Source organism: Acinonyx jubatus, chromosome F2 (assembly GCF_027475565.1).
Source record: "Acinonyx jubatus isolate Ajub_Pintada_27869175 chromosome F2, VMU_Ajub_asm_v1.0, whole genome shotgun sequence".
Taxonomy (NCBI): Eukaryota; Metazoa; Chordata; class Mammalia; order Carnivora; family Felidae; genus Acinonyx; species Acinonyx jubatus.
In genome coordinates, this window is record NC_069394.1 from 56,833,738 (window position 1) to 56,859,844 (window position 26,107).

Sequence of the window (26,107 nt, forward strand, 5' to 3'; positions counted from 1 at the left end):
AGGAGGAGGAGGAGGAGGAGGAGGAGGAGGAGGAGGAGGAAGAGAAGGGGAGATACATGTATGTAGGATTGGAAGAGCTTCGGAAGAGAGTCTCAAGCTAAAAGTATTCGAAACCCTAGACGTTGTAAACTAAAGACGCCTCGTGCCCCAGCAGTAGATGAAACCAAGTCACGGTAGACTCAGAACCAAAGTTAAAGGGTTTGCACAAAGGTGTGGGGATTTCACCAGTTCTGTCCCTTGCTTGAACAAGATGAATGCAACATTGTGTTCTGTAGTTCCAAAAGTATCAAAGAAAATGTTACAGTTTTAACTTTTACTGTCTGCCAGTGTCTAAGTCTGCAAAAAAGAAAAAAAAAAAATGGCTCAACATCAATTTCAGCTATGCTAATGCACTGCCTTCGAAATGACCTAAACTTTATCTGAAACTGCCTCTTTGCCTTGTTCTTTCCTAAAATGTGTGTTATGTGCGATGTGTGCTCTAGATTTTCTCTAAAGAGAAGAAACAGAGGACACTAGGAAACGGTAACTGGGAATTCTGTGTATTCCTCTTGGGCCTACTTGGTCTTTGTTTTCCCCAGTTTTCCTTAAACTCCCAAGTAGGCAAAAAGAAGACTGGACTTTCACTGATATTCAGAGCACTTTGCTAATTTACATGGGATAGTTTGAAACTGCATTTTTCTTTTTCTCTCTCTCTCTTTTTTTACTTTAAAAGCAAACTGGTTTTGAGAAACATGCGACATAGTTCTCATTGGCTTATACAAATATTCGAACAATAATATAGAATGCTATCATTGACCATCTATCACCCTCTATCACTCCTCTCATAGTTGATTTCTGAATTTGAGAGCACAAGTTTGTCTGTTGAAGTTACATAGGGCAGAAAGAGAAATCCATTTGATAATGAAGTTAATGTGTCATATTGAGGGACTCTTGTATGAATCCTAAAATCTATCTTTAAGTCCACTCCACATAAACACAATTCACTAAATAAATCATTTTCATATTGATCTAACATTTTTTATGAAGAGGCTCTCAATGTGTAAGTATTTAAGTTATACTTGGCATGCATAAAATACTAGAGAGCTGGAAAGGTTTCTCCAAACAGCAATTGCAATATTAAGCAGAATTGGATACACAGCCAATTTTTGTTGCTCTAAAGAGAAATTCAAAGAAATATTGAACTTCATTTCCTTACTTTCTCTATTTTTCATTGTTGATGGATCCTAATATTAAAACAGTACATTTTCAAAATATATTATATACCAAAAATGAGTATAATAGCTGACATTGGAGAAACAGGTCATGATATACTAGAGAAAACTTTTGGATGCACTGTGATTTTTTTCCCTGCGCTGAAACTCTAATAACATTCTGGTAGCATTTTGTTTTTCTGGGCTACTCTTCAGAGTCGTTCAATGAAGAACCATCAAGCACAGAGAGCTGAAATTTGGTTATATTTTAAATGGTTACGTCGGTGCTAAGTTATTGATATCCTTAAATATTTCTGGCTAATTCACATTACATCTGACCTGTATGGAGTGTTTACAGTGGGAAATGTAAGAAGAAACACAATACTACAATTTTAAATTAAAATGCATATATTTAAGCTGTTATCTCTCAGGATAAAACTTGACAGTTTCAGTGTTTTTAAAGAGAAATTAAATGAAGAATACAAAAATCTTTCAGTACATTTTGGCTTCAGTAAGAATGAATGAACACAGGAAATAAGATAACATTTTAAAGTTCATTATTTAATAAATGGTGTATCCTCAGTTATTAAAAACTTTTAAATACTTTAGGATCTATGATGCTATTTGTGAACAGATGTGTAGTTATACTCCTCAAAGACATGAACAGATACCATCATTCAAATGTGCATCTATATGTAATATTTCTAATGTCAAAAATTTTAAATGAGATGAAGTTAATAAATTCATACATTACTTCTAAACAAAAGCAAATATCTAAATATTCTGTTAGATCCTTTAAATTTCTTAGAAATTGTTTTATCATAATCTTATGGATTATTGAAAATTAGGACAATTTTCATATATACTGTACAGAGGTTTATTTTTTAATCACAGATCAATTTTAGTGTCAACCCTTAAAAATACCCTGATATTATACAACATTTGACCATCTGTTTAAATACAGACTTATGTACATGCCACACACATGTTGCTGTTAGCTCTATGTTCAAATCTTAACATTTAAAGCTATTTTCTATACTTTTAGTGTTTTCATTATGGATGCTCTTGGAAGACAGAAATTTTCCTTCTTTAGCTAATAAAAATAAGACAGTGGAATTAAATGTAGTTGAAATGCTGAATTAAAAAAAAAATCAGTGCAAGGATGCCTTGCTCATTTTCTGCAGAATGGATACCATCTCCATAGAGTTCGTTCTTGACCTTACCTGAGTAAGTACTTTAACTTAAAGTATGAGATGCACCTAGAGGGGTAATACATTGAGCTTAATAGGAAGACAGTTAATAACCTTTTTTCATCCTCGTGCACTATCAATCATGGCTGTCACCAGTCTGCTGAATCAAAGCAAAAGTGTTCTTCACAGATGACTGATTAGAAACGCAAAATCACAAGATCCATCTTCATGGTCACTTTTATTATAGTCATTTTTAAACTGACAGCAACCTGCTCAGTTTCAGCACACTGGGCATCACAAATAGTGTCACTCAGTGCAGCTAAGCATGAGAAGAGGTTGGTTGGATTATACTTAAAAATAATTAGGCCCTCAGCCCTTTGTGCAACCAAGAAAAAGGTGTTCCTCTTTCCATGCCCCCATTCCCTCCTCCCATAACTTGCTTTGATTCTATTGCATCATTAGCTTACCATCTTGAAGGGAGGCAATGCGAGATACAGTTTTATCCTTGTTCATTATCTAGGAATTAGGGAATGAATATGTCCACTTGAGAGTTACAGATAACTTTTTGTCTACTGCTTTTTGTCAACATCATGACAAATAACATTGCTACCCTTATAGTTAAGTTAAATAAGACTCTTTTTATGTAGAAATAGGTTTGTGGACTAAAGACTTCAGGAAATCTAGGTAGCTAGGTATTAGTAAATGATTCTTCATATAAGGACTCTTCTCAGTTGAAGGCATTTAAAAGCATCACCTGAATGCTGTAACATTGGAATTACTGAGGTTATAACTCTCCAAATGCATAACGTTAAAGGTGGTCAAGATATTAACTATTAAGTAGCGATATAAATTGCCGATGTGCAACCCTGTATTATCTCCTTTTCATCTCTACAGTATTGAAAAATGACAAATTTGAAAAACCAACAAGTAGATGTACATAAAAATCTTTCAACTAGAGGATTTGAAACAGTTCTGTCTGAATCAAAGGGTAAGGAACTTTGTCTTTACTTAAAGTCTTAATTTTTATGCTACAAAGATGGCCCCTTCAGATCTATTTCATGGCATTTTCATACACGCCTTTAGAATATTTTATGACACTATAGGGTACTAATGATACAAATATTTACATGAGAAAAATTTTTAATAGAACAATTTCAAAATAATATTGTGATTCTTGTGCCCATTTTATAGGGTTCTTATTTCATATTCAGAAAGGAAATTTCAATTGGAGTTAAATTTTAATTTAGGAAATTTAACTTAAGTGCCCTATTTTAAGTGTGTATAGAGTCAACATTTTCTTTCATCCCAAATGTTCATTTTCTTGTTAATAGCAGAACACACACACATACATAGAAAGAGGAAAAGGAGAGAGAAAAATTTTCAACAATATTTCTTTATATAACATAATACCTTCATATTCATTTCCAAACATGGTAATATTCTACCTTTAATATCTCTTTGTGAAGCTACCAGTTTTTTTCCTCTTTCTCTCTCTCTCTCTCTCTCTCCACCACACACACACACACACACACACACACACACACACACATCTGTATTGCTTTATTTTAGATTATGAGAATGCTTTTCTCTGCACAAAATCATAGACAAGATATACATAATGATATATTTGCATTTATACAGGTTATATAATTATACATATATAATGGCATGTCTGTATTTTCCACAAATATAGATACATAAATACACTCTTTATGTATAATAAGGCTAATATTAATTTCCTTAAATATTATACTTTATATATTTCTAGAGATACATGTACTTAAAATAAAGAAGTTATGAAATATCAGAGTTAACTATCCAGTTTGATTTTATAGTTTTAGCTAAATTAGATTGTCTTAGATTTGGGTAGATGTATGCATGAGTTGATATTTTAAAATATTTCCACCATATAAAAATCGATAGTGACAATACTCATTGATACATTGTTCAATATGCAAAATTTGGATTAAATGAAACGTTTATTTATAATCTTTAAAAACTATATAATTATATAGATGACAATGTAAATCACCTTAACGTGTTCACATTCAGTTTACTTTAACAATAAAAGCATAATTTCTCCTGACACAGTGTGCATATACATGCACACATGGGGGAAGGGGTCTTTAGTTTGGATAAGTTCATACTTTAAAAAATGATAGTGTCCCATAGAATTCAATATTATTGCTTTTAAATTTGATTTTTAGTGTAAAAGATTCTTTCTGCCAGAATATTTAAGGAAGAGAGATTTATTTGAAATATCTGGACTCAGTGTGGCACTTTTTGCTACTAAAACTAATTCAATGAGATGATATGCGTGATATTTGGCATCATCTTGGTAAATCTATGCACATAGTCACAATGGATCTTGAATATGAATTTTTAATGTGCATCGTAAATATGAGCACTTATAAGGCTTATAAAAATTGTAGATCTAGAATCATGTTTTCCTCTATAGATGGCTCTTAATAAACTGGAAAACAATTTTTCCTTTATGTTTTAGAGATTTAATAAAAGCTACTTTTTTAAAAAATTTGTCTGCTTTGAAAGTTACTGTGGAAAATCATTGTTTGGAAATTTTATATTTTGCTATATTTTGAAAACAAAGCTCACATTTAAAACTTCATGGATAACTTAAAAAGTTTTTTTTTTTTGAAAAAAATATTGGCATCTTAATTTACCTGAAATGCTCATCTGACTATTTTGTTACTGTTTTGTGTGCATTTGTTTCATTGAGAATGTTCTTATATTTAAATGAATATATAAAGCATACAGTTTTATTTAATATAAGAATATCATATAATAAATGGACTAGCATGAAATTCTTATAATTCAGTTGGTAGAGATATACTTAATAGATAAAAACATATCCATCAAGGAATATTTTGAACAACAAAGACTAATGATGTTTATACATTTTCAGTTTGGCTGGAATTTATATTTGTGCGTTACATGGAGTATATGATGTATGCACACATATACACAATTACACCTAAATACTATCATGTCTCGATTATTGACTTCTCCAAATGGTAGAATGCTGTCATACACAAATATTACAATTATCTTTGCCATGCCTGCATTTATGCAACCTGAATATGCAATTATGGCATTTCTCTCTTTCCTGGAGTATGATTTTCCCTTGGTACTGGAGTTGTTCTTTGTTGAATCTCTGTGATAAAAAAAAAAAAAAGCAGTTATATGATTGTCAGTTTGCAATAAATGTGTGAGAAGATGTACGGTCAGGATAGACTGGCCATCTCTTGCCATGCCTTTTCTGCCTGGGCTTCAGGGCTCTAGTTCCCAACTAATGATATTTAAAGAGAAGATAAATGAAAGCAAAGGTCATACAAAAATCACCTTTAACATTTTATAGTAAAAAAGAGAAAATATTTAAATATTAGCAAGAATTTGTTATGTAATTTTATTTTAATTGCTTTCCTGTATTAATTTTCAAAATGCTATTATTTGCTATCACTCATTTAAAATTGATACTTTGTTCAACTCTTACTTTTTACTTACAAAGAAGATACAGTCCTTAAAAATCACCAAAACTGAAATTACTATTTTCTCTACCATTCATATTCCCCAAACCTTTCTGCCACTCAGCCACTAAAGCTGAAAGATACATTTGACCACAAATAGACTATTTTGATCACTATGCTTTCTTCTTACCTTGAATTTCAGTTTACAAAGAAATGTGCAAATAGATTTAATGACAACTTTTCAAAATGCACTCTAAGATGTTCACGATGTTTTCAAGTAAAATATTTAGGATAGTAGGATATAAAGATCCCTTTTCTTGATAGCTAGAGCTTTTATATGTAAACCTTCACTTATGTATTACACAACCACTGAAGAATTTTAATGTATTGCAGTTCATTTTGCAATATTTGCGCAAACATTCAGAGTAGTATTATGTTGCTTAGTTATTTCATTATATTATATTTCACATTTAGATTTTCATTTGAATTTTCCTGTTTTCAACATTTGGATATCATCTCATTAACTATCATAAACCAGTAGTTTAAGGAGGATAATTCTGAAATGTAAACACCCCTTCTAGGATTTTACAGTATTGCCATGGAAGAGAAAGAGGGGACTAGCATTACTTTCCCCCAAACATTTCCCTGTTATGATTATAAGAAAAGATCAGATGCTGTGGCAATTTTTTTCATATGTGATCTTTCTTTAGAATTATTTTCAAAGTCAACTGTCCTTAGACCTTATTTTCATCTCCAAAAAGCATTAAGTTGTACTTCTTTGTAAAATATTTCTTCATAACATATCTTAGTTTAATTCACTTTTAGCAAAAGAAACACCCAAACCCAATCTGGAGACCTCCTTCCAACATAATTTAGCTGGACCTTTTCTTAGTAAAGGTTTTCTGGTTTTCATTTTCACTTCATATTCTCAAATAAAAGATCCTTTGTTGTCTACCATTTGATTGGACTTAATGAAAAACACTCCATTTTAACTTAACAGTATTTCCTTTTGAATTTATTATATTTAAGAACACTGTCAAAAATCAAACATTTAATCTCAGGTTTTTATATTTCAACATATATTACTATCACATGGCTCAGTGAGGTGATGTAAAAAGTATACTGAAAAGATTTCAAAAAGGAAAGCAAAAGCGAAAAAACCCGGCTTGATTTTAATATGAAACTAAATACTATAGTTAATGTGCAGATTGGGTACGGCCGCCGACTGTAAGGGCTAACATGTGACAGGGTGCCAACAGCCGAATTGTGCAGTATTGACTAAATGAGGTTCACTGATTTGTATTGAGGCTAATATCTTCTTTAAACAATTCCGTGTAAATTGTGCGTATAAAGTCATTGGAAGCTATTTCTCAGGACAGCCTCGCTGGCTAGCTACCTGCTGGAGTGAGGAAGATAATCAATAGGAAGAAATAGAGCTGAGCATGAGCCTGGGAAGCTTCAGAGCAGTTAATGCTGATAAAAGTAGATGATGTCAATATTTGGGAATAGCACAACTCTAGGATAATAGACAAAAGAGAAGTGCATATGTTGTAGGGTGTTCAAACAGGGGCAAAATTAAAGCCTAAGTGGCAGATGATGCCCTGGGCTGCAAAAGACATTATTTGTTGCAGGTATGGTTAAATTTCTCCTGAAATCCAAACAGAGGGAGACGTTATATGAAAGAGGTTCCTAACTTGTACCAGAAGCTTAGATACCTGTTTCCATTTCAGTGGTCAATAGGTTCCTGCCGATGACTTAGTATAGGAAAGCCTGTCCTCAAAACGATTGGCAGGCATATATTTTTGCATACGTAATACCATGTGTCTCATTAAGAAATTGTTTTTAATTCTCTACATTGCTTCTGAGGTAAAAAAATAAAATAAAATAACATATAAAAGACAAAATGAAAATAGGCTGTCACTCAAAGAGTGATACCAAAGACGCAAGCAACCCTAACTGTCTTTGCATACGCTTGTGATTATAGAAGACACCTTATTTTCTGGAGGTAGTAGACTTATTGGAAGGGAGGTAATGATATATTTTTACTAATTTAATACTGAAAATCAGTTTTCCTCTTGCTGTCAGGCGATGAAATTTTGTTCTTCTGTGCTGATCTTTCTGTTGATGTATTATGACATAGTCTGTCAACATGAACAGATATGTGAAAGGAGATTGGGTGACTGAGACGTACAACCTGCATAGAATTCTTCTTGAATTTTAAGTATGTTATCATGTTTGGGTACAACAAGTAAGATTGTGCTTGCTTTAAAAGGCTGTATTTTGATAGAATTTAAGCCCGAGCAAAACAGGTGGACTATGACAAGCCTCTAACTCTGAATGAGTGAGCCAAATCCAAAACACATATTTCTGAACACCTTTTAAAGAGCTCTTTCACATAAGTCGATTCCTTTAAAAAAAACAAAACAAAACAAAACACTACTTGCAAAATATAAAAGTTTCTTTACAAAGAGGAGCAATCAGTTCACGCACGTGTGATTATCAAACATAGGCATTTTCTCCCAAATTAAACAATTCCACAACTGTTACATGCTTTTATTGTCACAGATGTTTTTATTGTTTGGTGTTAGATATCTGGATTATATCAAGCGTATGATTTAGAGGATAGGTAAAACAGCCTAGCCTGAGAGGTTTTTTTTACTTAAAACCAAGCTAACAAATGTTACTAGAAAAGTAAGCATATTTATCTAGCACCTAACATTTTAAACATTGTTTTTACCCATAAAAAATACTGAAATAAATGCATTTTACCACTGCTTTTCATTTTATGATTTTATCTGGGGGAATAACTATTTATTTTGAGAATAATTTTTCATCTTTCCCAAGTCACACATTGCAGTGACTAACCTGAGATGCAGGATTGCAATTAAAATCATTTCAAATCGCAAATATATGACCTTTGTAAACTTACTTACAAATAAAAATATTTGCTCAAAATAAAAATGTCAGTAGTTGTCATACATCCCCTCCTTTTATCTTAAATACAGAGAAATAAAGGATCTTTAGTCATTCCTGAATTCTAAAGAAGGCTTCGTTTCAAATAAAGTATGAATTTTGATTTAGAGACACAGAAAAAAAATCCTTTAAGATCTATACTTCAACTAATTTGTTAATCTCGTGCTACTTTCGGCATTTGTCACACATATAGACCAGGAAATTGGCTCCATCTCATACTAGCTCTGTATTGAATTAAAAACCTCTACTGCAAAGAAGAGCATGATGTGGGGAAAGAATAAATTTAGTTCTTTCTTTAGCAATGCACATATATTTCCATACATTTCACATCCTAAGGGAGCCTATGAATGCATTCCATAAATACAAAACTATAAACTATAATTCCAGAAAAGGCAAAGGTTTATTTTTTTTTCTGATTTTAATATACCATTTAAGTTTGAAGATAGAAAATTAAAGACTTTCACACATTTTATTTTACTTCCTTTTAAGTAGACACCTTCAGTGTTAGAAATCCATCTATAGCAACGGATCTTCGTCGCCTCTTCCGCTTGGATAACGTTAGCATGTTTAGATCAAAGCAAATTAAATATCAGTGGTAGCAAATTGAGAACAAAATGTTTTATGTCATTTGAATGTATGTTTGCATTCAATTCACCAAAGTCCACCTTGGCTGATATGGTAGACATTGTAGGCAAATTGCATGTGTGCACGTTGAAAGGAGTGTCCATTCCTATTTTCCTATTTCATATTATAGACGAGCCGAAAAGGTATCTTTGAATGAAGTGTGATAATAGTGGGGTGTTTTTAAGCAAGATGGGCGCATTTCTATTAAGATTTTGTGAAAATGAAATATGCCCCACAGGTGAAGGAGATTACTAACTCGATATAGACTTGCTATATGTATAGTTCACTACGCTTTCAAGTATTTGAATGTGTGACTGCGTTCTGAGGAGACAGTGCAGTGTCGTAGATTTATGATGGCCTCACGGAAACAGAGCTAGCAAAGATTATGGCATACTTGTTTAGAAAAACGGTGAACTGAAGGCTCCTGATTTACACTGACATATATCTAGATGAAACCATAGTTTGCAAATTGCCTTGAGGAGTCATCTTTTATTAAGTGTTTGATAGGTATCAAAATGTCCACGTCTATTGTAAAACACATCACGAATGCTGATATTATATTTGCAAGGATTCTCTTTTATATCTGTAGGTTAAAAATATTTTTACTTATGCATTTCTATTTTCTAAATAACTGAAAAATTAATATCCAGTAAGAAAAATCATGTTATGTTAATAAATATATTTCATAATATTTGAAAAATAAAAGGTACGATATGAAAAAAAATTAAAATTTGACAGTAAATCTGCATATCAGTTAGGAAGTTCAAAGTCTTTAAGGCTTTTGCTTTTGGTGTTGGGTCTTTACATTTAGGCTCTTATTCAAGGACTGTGCCTAAATTAGTCAACTTACAACCTGTCACTTCTTGACTCCTTCCCGTTTTAAGTGTTTAATCAACCTGGTCTTCCTTTGAAGGACGGGGCTATTTCTCTTTATTTTATAAAGCCAGTGAAGATACTCTTGACTGAATTCAGAACTGAAATTGTGAGCATATATGCTCGTAGACTTTTTTTCCTATGGGAAGTCTAATCTGCATATGATCAGAAATGACAGAATGCATGATACAAACTTGTAATCATTCTGCTATGCATTTCCGACTCCTGTGACTATTATTCTTTGCTGAGCCCCTTTTATTTTTATAATAGTCCATAGTGTCACCCTTCATATTTAGGAGAACCACGCCCCCCCAAGAATTCCAGAGTACCAATTTGGACACTCCTACTTAGTCTGAGACGTAAGTGTTTGGTGTTTGGGAAACACAATGAAATAACAGCTTTGAAATTGCTGGAATCACAGCTCGTTCCCAATCTTCATCCTGTTGCTTCCATCATCCTTGTATTTTATAGCTTAGGATTTTGGATGTTTAATGCTGGTATTGTGTAAAGTGGGTGTTCCTAGAAGTCACACTTATGAATTATTGTATGCCACAACTGCTTCAGGGCATAAAATTTCTCTAACAGACAGCAGCTGACAGATTGGAAGAAACTGGCTCAAAGTGTCAGATAACTTTTAACTGCTAGTGTGGAGTCTTGAAAGTATCTTTTGGGTCTCTGTTCTTAGGGATTTAGTAAGAACAAATGGAATGTATCCGAAACACATATTTCCACTATTGGCCTACCCTTTTTGTCATATCTCAGGATACTTTTTTGGAAAAATAAAAACTGTTAAAAATACATAGCATGAGATCTACCCTCTTAACAAATTTTGACCATTTAGATGCCCCATGTAAGTGGAATCATGCAGTATTTATCCTTCTGTGACTACCGTATTTCACTTAGCGTATGTTCTCAAGGTGCATCAGGATACCTTTCTGTGTCTACTAGTATCCTACCTTCCTTGGAAGGTCCCAGTGAAGGGGCTCAGTTGAAATGTTCCACAAGAAGTAAAACAGCTCATTTATGAAATGATTGCAGGAGACAGAAGGGGAGGGTCAGAACAGGAAAACTGATTCTCTTAGGTACAGAGAGCCTGGCGGTCACCATCTTCGTCATTGTGGACTGTTACTCACCATGTGCCAAGTGTATTGATAAGGGCTTTATTTACACTGTCATATCCATCTGCTGAGCTTCCCACTGGGGTAGTATTGTTATTAGTCCCACTTTACAGGTGAAGAGAATTGAAGCACAGAGAGATTAAGTAACTTGCCCAAGTCTACAGAGCAGATCAGCACTAGAGACGAGATCCAGCTTTCTCTTCGAGCAGTTATGCTACTTTCCTAGTAGTTGCTTAGTTTAAAAAAAGTGTTCTTTTCAATGAATACAAAGGAGTAAAATATAGTCTATGTCAGTGAAGGAGAAACAGCTCTTCAGTCTTCTAAGAAATAAGAGATAGTACTTTTCACTCTTGGCCATAGTTAGCTGACTGTCTATCTATTTTGTTCTGAAGAAGGATAAATGTATTGGAGTTAGATATACAGCCCAGGGTGTTGATGTCAGGATGTTGGATGTGGCAGGTTTAATCTTTGAGGTTCTTTTGGTGAGAGGGTGTCTAGAGCCTTATAACCTCAATGGTATAAATTCATTCACAGGTTTGTGAAAGGGGCACACAGCTAGTAAAATCCAAGTATTCCATATGAAAGTATCTGTTTCCAAGGACATGTTTCTGTAACATTAATGGCAGTTGTTTAAGGTATGCACCTTTCTAAGAATAGTCTTTAGTTGTGGTTGTTGCATTTACATATCATTGCACAAGGTAAAGAATAAGCCTACAGTACTGCCAGAGAATGTATTGTTTTACTCCATAGGTTAGGTGTAGTGCTTAACTTCCTGTACTATCATTAACGATTGCTTTTATTATTTTCGTTGCATTCACTTTTATTCCAAAAAGACATTCACTAAAAACTACTTGACTTATTTACTCATAAAGTTGTGGATTATGTAAAAATTGGTCAGATACAGGCATATACTCTTTTTTTTTTAGGTTTATTTATTTGTTTATTTTGAGAGAGACAGAGACAGAGCAAGTGGGGGAGGCAGAGAGAGAGAGAGAGACAGAGAGAGACACAGAGAGACACAGAGAATCTCAAGCAGGCTACGCACTGTCAGCACCGAGACTGATGCAGGGCTCTAACTCAAGAACCGTGAGATCATGACCTGAGCTGAAACCAAGAGTGGGATGCTTAACCAACTGAGCCACCCAGGTGCCCCATACTCTGTTGTGCTAATATAAATATTTTGCTTCAATAAAAAACTATGGGATTTATTTTTGTGTAGAGAATGCTCCACAGATAATAGGAGCTCAATAACAGTTAACTGAATAACTACGTATTTGCTTTAATTAAAATCTTATTTAAACAAGCCATAGGTCTTTGGTCCCGGCATTGAGCATTCAGATTTAGTAAGTTAAAAATTATTATTTTTTCCCCCTAGGTTGCCATGACAACGAGGATTGGACAAATACAGTTTGCTGGCACCTATAATAGTGGAAACAGGATGTCAGAGAGGTACACAATTTTTATTAAGCAAACAACAGAGCAAAGTATATAAGACTGAAAGCATTAGAATTAGAGAAAAGGAGGTTGAATTTTAGCTCCAGTTGATACGGTGTTATGACCTTAGACTAGTTATTAACCTCTTCACAAGAGTTTTCCTTTTGTATAAAGTGTATATTATAATAACAGAGAGAGACACCTCAAGAGATGGGTTTTAAATATTCTGTGAAACAGCACAGGACTTGGCACTGTGAAAGTACTCAGTAACCATTACCTACCATGATTAATATTAGGGTATTTTAATGTCTATAAGCATATATTGGTTTGCTATTTGAAAAGTTCTGGTTTTGGCATGTTACACTAATGAATGATATTTCAAATCAATGACTTTTATTTTGAGGGTAGTCTTAAGCATCAAAGTAGACTCAAATCTGAGAGGGAAGTATTTAAGAACAGAGATGTAATTCAGAATATGATGATCGTGCACACTTGTTGAGTTCATAAACATTAAACTGTAATAATTTGGTTTTATATGTGGTAGAAATAGTCTATAAACAAAATATAAAATTAAGTAGAATTTGCATTTCATAGTTGGCATGGGATTCACATTTCTGAACTGTGCTGTGGCTACTATGGTGAATGAGATACTCTCTTTGTGTTTAAGAAACTTACAGTCCAATGGGATATTTATTGGCCAAAATTATGATGGAAGAGTGGTCGGGGAAATAGTATTTCCATGAAACTAGTTTGAGAGTGTAAAGTCAGGCATTTAATTTATGTCGCAGACTACTGAGAATGTCATGCTTTCTTCAAGACTGTGAAGGCCCTGCATCTGCCTGTATTGTGTGTATACGTGCATGTGTGTGTGTACATGTGTGGGTTCATGAATGAGAAAACAAAACGAGTCCTCTTTTATTCCAGCTCTCCTTGCTTTGTTTGTGGGAAGAGAAATCGCGTTTTCCTCTCTCACCCTTAAGTGAAGATACTATTTCTCTATAGGAACAATTACATGCATGCATAAACTGACACATAAGACTCATATAACACAGTCATGGAAACAGTGAAATCATTTATAAATAGAAAAATCTCTTCCACAGAAGAAGTCGTCTTTATGATAAGTTTGAAAAGAACCATTTTTTTAGAAGTTTCCTGCTTTCTTTCAAAGTCTGCTAGGCAGTGCCATACATAATTTTAGGGGGAAAAAAGGCAAAAATCTTTCCTTTTAACTTTGACAGGAATAACAAATATCCCATCTCTTCCTTGTCCTTTGACTTGGGTGACTTGTGCCCTCGTGTGTGACCACTATGCTCCCCTCTGTTGACAATTACAAGCCAAGTATAGATGCTTGACTGGCCTCTGTGCACAGTTCAGATACGCTAGGATGTTTAGGATGATTTAGGTAGCAAAAGTATAGCTGTATGGGCACAGTATGGCCATCCTGCTGAATGAAACCGACAAAGAGAGAATGAGCACTCCTAAGTATTCCACCATATTTCCTTCATGAATAAAATGAATCAGATAAAAAATGAATTTAGGCTTCCCATCTAACTTTACTTCATATATTATTACTTAGGACTTCCTAATTGCTAAAGACAAAAACAACGACAACAACAAAAACCCAAAAAACGATCTTATACTAGATTATTGTTGATAAAATTAAACCCAGTTTTCATAGTTTATAACCTGTCTTTAGCAAATTCTCTGAGCAATATTAGGCATTATTTTCTATTCTGATTTGATATTAATGTTAAAAGCATGACTGACTGCCATCTGTTACCACAGGTATCATCTGATGGAAATGTTGATTCTTGACCTTCTCTCTGATACTCTGTCTGCCAAGGCAAAAGGAAGCAAATAAATCTGTAGTGTTGACATCTCCACACTGAACCATTGCTCCTTAAATGTACCTCAGGATGGAAATAAGGTGGGATATTTTCCAAATCTATTGAAAATCATTTGTTCCTAGACCCAAAGCCCAAGACTAAGATGTGCCTACATGTTAACAAGAGAAAGAAAAACAACTAGCTGGAAGAAAAAAGAAGAACATGACCAAAGCTTTGTTAATCGTGTTTAGTCTTTCCGTTAGCAGATTTACACAGTCAGTCATATCATCAACATACCCTGGGTGCCCACAGGGTGCCTGAAATAGAGGCACTGTAGAACTGGGGGTACAGAATGGGACAAACTTGCAATCCCTAGCCCTTAGATAGAAGTCATAGGAACAGTTAATACTGGTACAATGTGATGTACCAGGAGAAGGTTCTTAGACAAGCTAAACTGAATTGTAATTTGATGTGTAGACATTGTACCATAGCATATTTCCATTGTACTGCAGACTTTTTATTAATTTTTATAGCCTAGATGTGTTCTATCTTAACCATTCATGCCCTTAAACTTATAAATTGTTTCTGAACTTTTGCTATTATAGAGAGCATTATTATTTCAACAGTGGAAATTTGAAGATTGTCTCAATGTCCAATAATAAAGAAATGGTGAAATAAATCATGGACTATATAACATTAAAATGATTCTTGCCGGCACTTTCTAATGATTTAAAAATGAAAAAGTAAATTATACACACACGTTTGTATATTAAGACTTCAGCAACGTAAAATCTTATTTATGAACAAAAATCTCATGAAAATTTTGTCTAGAAGTTTGTGCATTGTCTAATATACACACTGTTTTAATTAACCTTGCTTTAATCTTGATGAACTGTAATAGTTTATATGTTTGTACACACTCATTACTCCCTTTTTCATACATCTGAAAATATTTCCTTTTCTAAATTAATTTCACTCCCAATTTCTGTCATGCTCCATGGAAAAAAATTCAAAAAATTGTGGTAATTTAAGATTAAGATTTATAGGGGCGCCTGGGTGGCTCAGTCAGTTCAGCATCGGCTTCAGCTCAGGTCATGAACTCACGGTTTGTGAGTTTGGGCCCCATGTCAGGCTCTGTGCTGACAGCTCAGAGCCTGGAGCTTCTTCGGATTCTGTGTCTCCTCTGTTCCTCCCTCGTTTGCACTCTGTCTGTCTGTCTCTCTCTCACTCTCAAAAGTAAATAAAGATTAAAAAAATTAAGATTAAGAATTATATTAAATGTGTAAGTCAATTTAGAAAAATCGAATAACCAATACTTATGAATAACTTAATAATTTATTTGAACACAACTGAATTTTCTGGCACAGATCCAGAAAGAATAATAATCCCTGCAAAGGGATTGAATGGAAACATAATCCCCCAAACGCCTGCATCTTCTCCTTTTCCCTCATCCGGCTCTAAAAAGCAAGATCCTTCCACAAACACACTAAAACTTACTGTCTCTGTGTTGCTAATGGTTACAGACGAATGTTCTACAACATGGGAATAGTTACCCCAAACATTAAAATATTTAACCAATTAAAGGTTCCTTAGATTAACAAACACCTGCAGGAGAAGACATTAAACCTGAAAGTCCTTCCTATCTCATGACCAATAATGACTTGTCAGATTTTCTAACACCTGAGATTTCAAAATATGGGTGTTGATGAGAAAGGAACCATTAATTCTGTGTCACAGTTCAGATGTGGGAAAAATAGATCTAATCTGTATCATAAATTTAGAACTTCAGATAGCCTAAGGGATTCAGAGCATCTGTAGAGAGAAGCCCGTGGAAGTGTTGTTAACAAACACTGCTTTTCTCTGTTGCAATTTTGTGTGGGGACCTTGTGTTTGTAGGGTAAGTGTTTATATTTGGGCCATATCAGTTCATCCCTTGATTCTCCATTTTTGCCTTATCCCAGTTAAGATCTCTGCTATCCGCTGCCCTATATTTTAGATGCAGCCCACATCTTGAGTCATCTTGTTAGAGTTATGATTATTGGTAGCTTTCTTCATGTCATTTGTTATACCATGCCTATACTTTGTACCAAGCACTAGGTTGCAAATTTTACATATGTTATTTTATTTACTCCTCAAAACAAACCTGAAGAGTACATCGCATTCTGGATTCCTATCCAATTTTTACCAGTACTCTTGTTTCCCATCTCCCTTACAACTTACAGTTTTGCTGTATGTGGACAACTTTCCAGGTGATCTCTACAGCTGCACTGTACTCCAGAATCTACATTCTTTCATTAATTTCCACCTGCTAGTATTGCCAATGAGTGACTCAGTGAGTTTTGGAGCTCTCTCCATGGTTAGCATCTGGATCTAGGTCAGGTGTATCTTATCCCATAGTCTGTTGTCTTGTCTTGTTTTGTCTGTCTATCCATTGGTTCATCTGTTTATTTAATATGTCAACAAGGATAAGAAAGAGGAATTCTAATTCTGATGCTTTCAAAGACTCATAAGGAGACAGTTCTTAACATTCAGTGTTGATACTAACATCGAAAAATGTGACCCCTTAATAGTGTTCATAGTTGGAGATTCTTGAACAAAGTGATTAGTAGTCAGGTGCATGTCTATTGTTCTTGTATATCTATGAATTTAGCCTGATACAATTTCAATACATTACAATGCACTATGGGTTCTCAGTAAATAATCACTGATGGATGTTACCAATGGAAAGATATTTAGGAGGGTGGAAGAGAAAAATAAATCACAGGAAAAAGAGTACTAGACTTTAGGATACCATGATTCAATTTTTGACTAAACTCTATATTAGCTGAGTATCTGAGAAAGTTTATTAAACCTTTTGGGTCTTTGCTTCTTTACATTTAGAACATGGGTTATATTATTAACTTATGAATAAGATCCACAAGTTCATGTATAGAAAAGACTATGAATTCAGGATGGAAATTGGATCTGAAGGGGCAAAAAAAAACCTAACGGAATGCTCAAGAAATTTGTGTTGAATAAACAATTGGTTGACTCTGAATCCCTGTATCATTCCAAAGATAAAACATTATGCTGCAGACTGAAAATTTGATGTTAAATAAAATAGATGGAGAAAAAAATAAAATACAACAGATTGAGAAGATAATTAGGGAAAGACAGTAATTTGTTAAGGGTTGAAGAGAATGGATAAATTGAAAATTAATGAAAAAAAATTCAAAAGGAAAAGAAGCAAAACAAAGACTTTGAGTAAAAGCAAACGTATTATAATAAAATAATTAAAAAATTAAGTATGGACCTTAAAATGGATATATCATACTATACTGCACTGTACTACACTAGTAAACTTATTGAGGTTAGTAAGGCATGATTTAGCTTTGAAGCTTAATGTTGGCTAGAAAGTACAGTCTACATGTATATAGTCTTCAAAATTAAAGCAAAATTTTGAGTTAGAATTTGAGACCTAAATAAGTTTTGCATTTGGTGTGAATATACTTGCTACAGTACTCACATGAGATAGGTATACACCCTGTTGCAGAATGGAACTTGAAATAGCTTGTTTTTCTAGGATGCTTGCAAATAACGTATTGCATGCCATGAAGTTACTCCATTTTATATACACATGAATCATTGACTACCCAAGATTTCATGATACCAAATTTGCATTTTACTTATTTTCCAAAATAGCAAACATATTTTAGGTAGGTGGTAGAGTTTTCATTCTAATTGCAATGAAATTTCATTTTATTCCGTGTTTAAGTGAGAATTATGCTTCAATGGTGATTTTTTTTAAGTTACTCATTAAATTTCCCTACTCTTGTGTTAAGCTTACTTTTCCTAGTACAGTATTATAAAAATTAAAGCTACCAGAACTTAACATATAAGGCAAAGAATATTTTAAATTCCTGAAAGATAACATTTTGTCACTTAAATTCAGTTTTGCCTGGTTTTGGTATAGTATCCAAATAAAATAGATGCTTATGTTGTTGCAAAATATAAGCTCAGCTTTCCAGAATGGATACAAAATGAAGGCAGTTTATATTTCAAAAGAATTATACAACTAACCGCTAAGGCACCAAGACATTTTTCAGAACCCTCTTTAAAAAATAAAAAGAAAAGAAGTTATAAAAATGTTGATAATTGTTTAGAGAAATTCATCTGGAAAGAAAACAAAGTCAGCTGTCATAAAGGAGTGCTATGTATCTTTATTTCAAAAGGCTTAGGTTACTTGCCATTGAGTGCGCAGAAAGAAAAAAACATTCTTTTTCCAATAGCCTAAATACCTATTTCATATTTCATTATTTCACAATTCACTGTGTATAGTTACATGATACCAGTATATATCAAGCATGGAAAAATTTTTATAATGTCTTTATGGCAGATGTGACCATTGTTTTAAAAACCAAGGTAACATCATTCTCAATAGACAGAAATAATTGGTTTCATACTTTTAATAAAATTGGTTAAATTAAGTGGTCCATGAATACAGTTGAAGATTAGTCAAAAGTGTGCGAATCACAAAATAATTTATCATGCAACTTCTGATTATCTTCTGGCAAAAGCAATAGTGTTTACAAAAAATGTGAATTTTTATGAATCAATACATCCTAAAAAAAACTAAAGACTATGCTTTCCCAATTTTAGAAATCACATATAACTAAATTTAACAAAAACACAATTCCTCAACATAAAATTGTCCTTGAAAAGGAAGTGCTAATGGAGGCTGGATGGCTCAGTCAATTGAGCATCTGACTCTTGATTTCTGCTCAGGTCATGATCCCAGGGTACTGGGATAAAGCCCTGTAGTTGGCATCTACACTGAGCTTGGAGCCTGCTTAAGATTCTCTCTCTCTCTCTTCCTCTGCCTCCTCCCCAAGTGTGTGCATACGTGCATACTCTCTCTCTTTCTCAAATAAATAAATAAATAAATAAATAACTCATAGAAGTGTGGGGTAAACTCGATTTATAGTCATAAGCCATCTACTTTATTTATGCCTTAAAAAATGTAGGTTTTTTTTTAATGTTTATTTATTTTCGGGGGAGAGAGAGAGACAGAGCACAAGTGGGGGAAGGGCAGAAAGAGAAAGGGAGACACAGAATCTGAAGCAGGCTCCTGGCTCCCAGTGTCAGCACAGAGCCCAATGTGGGGCTCAAACCCAGCACCATGAGATCACGACCTGAGTCAAAGTCAGATAGATGCTCAACAGGCTGAGCCACCCAGGCGCTCCAACAAATGTAGCTTTTTTTGATGCAAATTAACTCTGGTATCAATTTTGGAAATCAGCTGAGTAAATATCTCCAAAGAGGTATTTGGGAAAATGATTAGCAGGAAGTACAGCTACCAGAAGAAAATGGGAGGTAGGCGGGGGAGAGCAGAAATATGCTTTGAACCAACAAAAGGACTTGACAGATGTTTTCTGTCCCTCCGATTAACCAAAGGTAACCTACAAAATTTTCACTAAGAGACAATTGTTGATGGAATTTTTGGCTAAAGGAAAATCATGGCGCATTTTGACTTCTACTTAGCATTCCCACTGAGTAGGTCTAAATATTTCAATGGATGGAGTCAACCAAATTCCACACAAATATTTCCTAATTGGGGAGATCTCTGATCCAGAGATCCATATGGATGTGTTATGAATTGCATAAAGTCCTATGCGAATTCTGACACGCTTTTATATACACACAAAGAGAAATACAAATGTATAATCTGTTGATATGACTCCTACAATCATTTTTTAATAATTAAGAGCAAATATAAGAGCAAATACAATCATACTAGAGAGATTTTACTGATTGTTTTAACTCAGAGGATCTGATCAATATCAGAAGTGAGCCCTATTTTCCTTGCCTCACAGACTTTTTCTTATGTCGCTGATATAAATTAATCCCAGTGTTGTTGTGATGGCAATGGAGGGGTGGGGGGTGAGTGGGTGGAACGGAGATGTTTTATTTTTCATGGGAAACAAAATACGTTGTTGCTGACTGTATTTGACAACATCTCTGTATGGATGGCGGGGATAATTATCAGACTTATGGACTTGAGCAAGTGTTTCCTTAATTGTCCACCCAGCTGGTACTCTCAGAATTTTCCCAGCTTTTGTATTTTTGATCACGTAAACAATGAAAAATGAAAATACCATGGGAGAGGAATTGCAAAGCCGTCAGTTGCTAAAATCCTGGTTCCACAGTTTCAGTATGTACCAATTGTTAGAAAGAAGGAGAATAGAGGAACTGAGAAAATTTCTCTCAGCTAGGAAGAGTAACAAGAGCTCCGTCTTGGACAAGGAGCTGAGTGGGTAATAGCACTTCAGTGATGAAAGCAGCACAAAACAAAATGGGGCAAGTGCAAGGGTAGGAAGACAAAAAGAACAAGAAACAAACAAAAAAAGTCTCTGTATATTAATATTAAAGGTGGTGGTGAAAACGTATGCTTCTAAATACAATCTAAATGTTGAGCCAACATTTGAAAGCTTCTTTCATTGAAAATTTTAAATTAATTTCTGCTGTTTATGTGCTCATTGTAGTAAGACAGCATTTACATTCTACTTAGAAAATAAACCAAATGCAGATATTGTTTTGTCTTATGCTCTTTTGTTGACTTTATTCACAGCAACAAAACGATACCATCATTTTTATGTGCCTCGTATGCAAAACAAAATTCATTCATCTGTGTGGTCTACTGATGGGAAATAAAATCAGATATTTCACTTCCAACAAGCAAAAGAAAAATCGATTGTGATTCCAAGAAGACATGAACTCAACTGGTAAGGAAAGATTTGTTTTACAATTTTTAGAAAGAATTTTCAGGAGCATCCTGTAAAAAATGTCAAATGCCAGAGCATATTCTTTATTGTTAAAATTTGATTATGTCATTATTATTGTAACAAAACCATAACTGGCACATGAAGGAAAGCATTCAAAATTGGGCAAGATGCAATTTCATGAATGTTAAAATTTCCTTCTGTGTACATAAAAAATAAAGGTCAGATGTCATTGAAAAACGGCACCTCTTATATTTTGAGCTCTACGTTATTAGACTGTTAGCTTCTTGAAGACCAAAAAGATACTTTGGCTTATACTTTCCATTCTTGCATAAACTCACTTGATCATATTGGCTTTATTTGTGTAGATAGGTATAGCTTTGCTTCACCTGTTCTGTGTTCATTTCTTAACTTAAATTTTATAATCTAAAATATATGCTAACTTGCAAAGAGTTTTTTTTTTCTATTTTGTTTCTATTTCTGCTCTCAGGTTGGATTTCCTGGTAGAAAACATCGCATTTTGTGATGAGATGGCATTGAATATAACGAAGTTTAATTACTACAATTGTTTGATCAATTATTTGATTTGGGGATTGGCCAGTGGGATTGAGGGGTCAGTCACAAGAATTTTAGATTAAAAGTAATTCGGGAGAAAGGTGCTGTTCCATTTATTCCTGCCGGTCAGTGATGGGATGAAATCTGAAATCTTTCACACATCGGGGCGATGAAACTGTCAATGCTACCCTCAGATGTTTCTAAATGGTTGCATTTTAGACCTTGTAGATAAAACCTCTATATATGTCCTCACAAAAAAGACTCACCTTGAGTGGCAAGTCTAAAATCATCAATATTGAGTATCAGTATAAAGTCACACACCGTGCTATTTATAATCTCTGCATTTAATGTTTTGGGATCGGTCATTGAAATCATTAACAGAGAAGTTTTTTACATTTGCCTTGGGCACAAAGGTTTTTGTAAACTGGTTTTTAAGAAGACAAGAGACCTAAAAAAGGAGAAATAATATGTATTGTTTAGTATGCATGTTCCACACTCAGGTTTATTGATATGTTCTGCCTTTTATAAGATGAATACTATGACAAATGACAGAGAAGAGATTGTACGTCACTATCTCTGTTCTATCTATGTACTGCCAGTGGGCAAAGATTTCTCATTTCATACATCATTTACAACTTCCTACAGTAATTTTACACAGTTCATATCCTTGGTACAAGGCATAGCAATTATCTATACACATACATGCATGCAGGCATACCGAGTATGAAAACCATGCAGTTCTAAAGAGCTCCAAAGTTCATACACTGCAGCCAGTAAAAGTTGGTAAAAGCTTTCTTATGTAAACTGATGCCCCAGTGTTACCTGTGGAACAGGTTGTTTCAGGAGGTCTTCTTTTAGAATACTGTTTGTAAAATATCGTTTTCAGTTTTTCCAATTGCTTTCGTATCCCAATCGTTATTTTAAGATGTATGTAAAAATACGTTCCCTCTTCTATACACTTTTACCCCTTTGTCTAAGACGAATAAGAAAAATACAACATTGCATTCTGGAATAAACAAAAAGCAATCCTAAAATGTAGATTTTCAATTTTAAATGGGAATAAACATTAGAGTTGGACAGCGTTTGGTTATTTTAGACTTTCTAAAATTATTTCAAGTTCTCATAGTTCTACTTTTTCACCTAATATAGTACACATAACATCTATAGAGATGGTAAATTGTTAAACTGTTACATACTTTATAATCTCCAGAAATAAATTCAGAACTCTTTCATGTGTTATCAATAATCTACAGTTTATTTAAAATTTTTGAATTTATGTTTTTTTTCAAATTTCATTATTTTTAATATTCTGGCCTTCATTATTAGTGGTTAGAATCATGAATGATGACTATCTAGTTTCTTTCAAAAGTACAAAAATTAATGATTCAAGTTCAGCAAACACAATGAATCCCACTAGCTGTTTATTAATAAATTCATTTTCAAAAATTATTTGATGTATTGACATGCTGTATACCTACTCCTCCACAACCATGATTTCTTAAGATTCATCCCTTTCTTTTGGGAAATTACTTCTTCCAAATTCCTTTTATTAACCTTTACTTGGTATCTGTGGTGTATCAGAATGCATAAATCTATATATGGAAACTAAGATTTCTCATGCTTCGGTCCTTGTATTTAAAAAAAAAAATTTTTTTTAACGTTTATTTTTGAGACAGAGAGAGACAAAGCATGAACGGGGGAGGGTCAGAGAGAGGGAGACACAGAATCTGAAACAGGCTCCAGGCTCTGAGCCGTCAGCACAGCCTGACGCCGGGCTCAAACTCACGGACCACGAGATCACGACCTGAGCCGAAGTCAGCCACTTAACCGACTGAGCCACCCAGGCGCCCCTTGGTCCTTGTATTTTAGGATAAGACAAGAACACATGACTTGTATGTTCTGCCTTTGTCACTCTCCATTGTTAAGGTTTGATAAATGCACAAGAAATTACAAGTCTTTCTTTATTAGTAAAATTCAGGAGAATAGATTGACGAAGCTATTCTGTCACTGACCGTTTTCTTGTCCTTGAATTGGTCTCTCCCTGCACTTTAATATTTCACCTGTAAAATGAAGCAAACTGGATGATTTAAATTTTTTTTTAATATAGGTAAATTTTTTTTCAGTACACAGGAAATGTTATATGCCCGGAAACCAATTTTGCAAGTTCCTTTTAAGGATACAAAATAAAATCCCTATGTTTTAAATTTGAGATTGTTTTAATAGCTACTGTAACTTAACTTCATTTGCCTATAATCCTAGTAATGTTACAGTCAATGACAAATTGACTGGTTACCGCTATAGAAATAGCTCCAGTGTATCTTAACTTTATGGATAGTCACATTAAAAACAACAGGCTAGCATTTTCATTGAACACTCAAATCCACATATCTGTTTTTCATAGCTAGTTGGTTTTTGAAGACTTTTTACTAGGCATTATAGAATGTCTGAATAACGTAGGAATAAAATAAATGCCCGTTCAAGTGTGATGTAGAGTTTTAAAATGAAGAATTCAGCCAAAAGTGGTTCTTTTAATGAACTTAAACATGGAATGGTTGTTAAACAGCCACACTGATAAATGCTTTATAGCACTGACCCTAAAGTAACAGAATAAGTTATGATAGCATTACGGATACCACATATGTAGAGAAGTCACAACAAATTTCTAAAGGCTAAGTCATTTCTTCCTTTCTAATCTTAAGCCATTTTGACTTCATTTTCTATGTACATATAAACAAAGAATGAATGGTGTTTTAGGTAATAATTTTTTTTAAAATTATAATATTAATGCCATGATCAGATCTCACTTCTTCCTTACTGATGTTATACTAATACTAAAGATGTTTTATCACTCCTTCCTTCAATAAATATTTATTGAGGTTCTCCTATTACATAAAAAGTAACTAAACCTTACCTAACTAAACTTATTTAGTTTGAGAATAATTAAATTCAGCATCAGATTCTTGCCATAACAAAGAAGACTACATGTACTAGTTTTCTATTGTTGTATAAGAAATTACCCTAAAAGTGGTAGTTTGAAACAACAGATATTTATTATCTCACAATTTCTGTGATTGGGAGTCTAAGGACAGCTCAGCTGTGTCCTCTGAAAGACTGCAATGGAGATATTGTCAAGGTTGAGTTCTCATGTGAACGTTCAACTAGGGAAGGATTCATTTGCAAATTCACTTAGGTTAGTGCTATAACTCATTTTCTTGTGGATGTAGAACTGAGGTCCTCATTTTCTTGCTAGCTCTTAGCTGGAGGTCCATACAGGCCATTGGTTCCCCTCAGCACCTCACCACATTCCAACATGACTGCTTGTGTCATCAAAGCCAGAAAGAGCAAGAGACATTTCTGCAAAATGGGAACTATGGCCTTATGGAAGTAATCAAATAACCACATACATGTCATTAATGCATTCCATTGCTTTTACCATATTCTGGTGGTTAAGAGTACACCACAGATCTCATCCACACTTAGGGAAAGGAGATCACATAAGGTCATGGACATCAGGAATTAGGGATGATAGAGGACACTTTAAGAGTCTGCCATATTATATAAAGCAATGGTCTAGGTATAATTAATTCACTTTCAAATAAATAAACAAAAACAAATGTAATTCAAATTTTTTTTTGCTTGGAAATTAGGAAATTTGGCTTTCCCATTAACAAGTTGTATGCCTCTAAGTAACCTGAGTCACCTCTCTGCTCGCAGAAGGGATTAGTTCCGTATCTGAAAATGGAAGGCACTGGATTGGAATGATTGCTAAAATCCTTCCTCAGCTCTAGACTTCCATAAGGCCTAGAATATTTGGAATGCATAGAATATTCAGTGAACTAAATGTTTTACTTTTTACCCTCAACATTTACCCACAAGTTTGTCTTTTTAATGGTTTATATCAAGGAGACTAATCTATCAGGATTTCAATTTAATTTAAATGTATTTTTTAATGTCTACTCTGAGCAAGTTGTGGAAAATAGTAGTTACTGGTGAAGAAGCTGGGTTCTGGGGTCAGATGCTTCCATTCAAATCCCAGCTCTTCCTCTCATCAACTGAGTGACATTGGGCAAAATATTTAAGC

The 26,107-nt window shown here is 34.0% G+C and overlaps 1 long non-coding RNA gene across 1 annotated transcript in view; it reads left to right on the forward strand.

Moving 5' to 3' along the window:
- LOC106968375 (uncharacterized) overlaps positions 1-26,107 on the forward strand; it is a 42,578-nt gene that overhangs the window by 10,747 nt on the left and 5,724 nt on the right. The window contains exons 3-4 of the long non-coding RNA XR_003421800.2: positions 12,829-12,902; positions 21,321-21,474. This is a non-coding gene — a long non-coding RNA (uncharacterized LOC106968375). The remainder of the gene's footprint in view (positions 1-12,828; positions 12,903-21,320; positions 21,475-26,107) is intronic.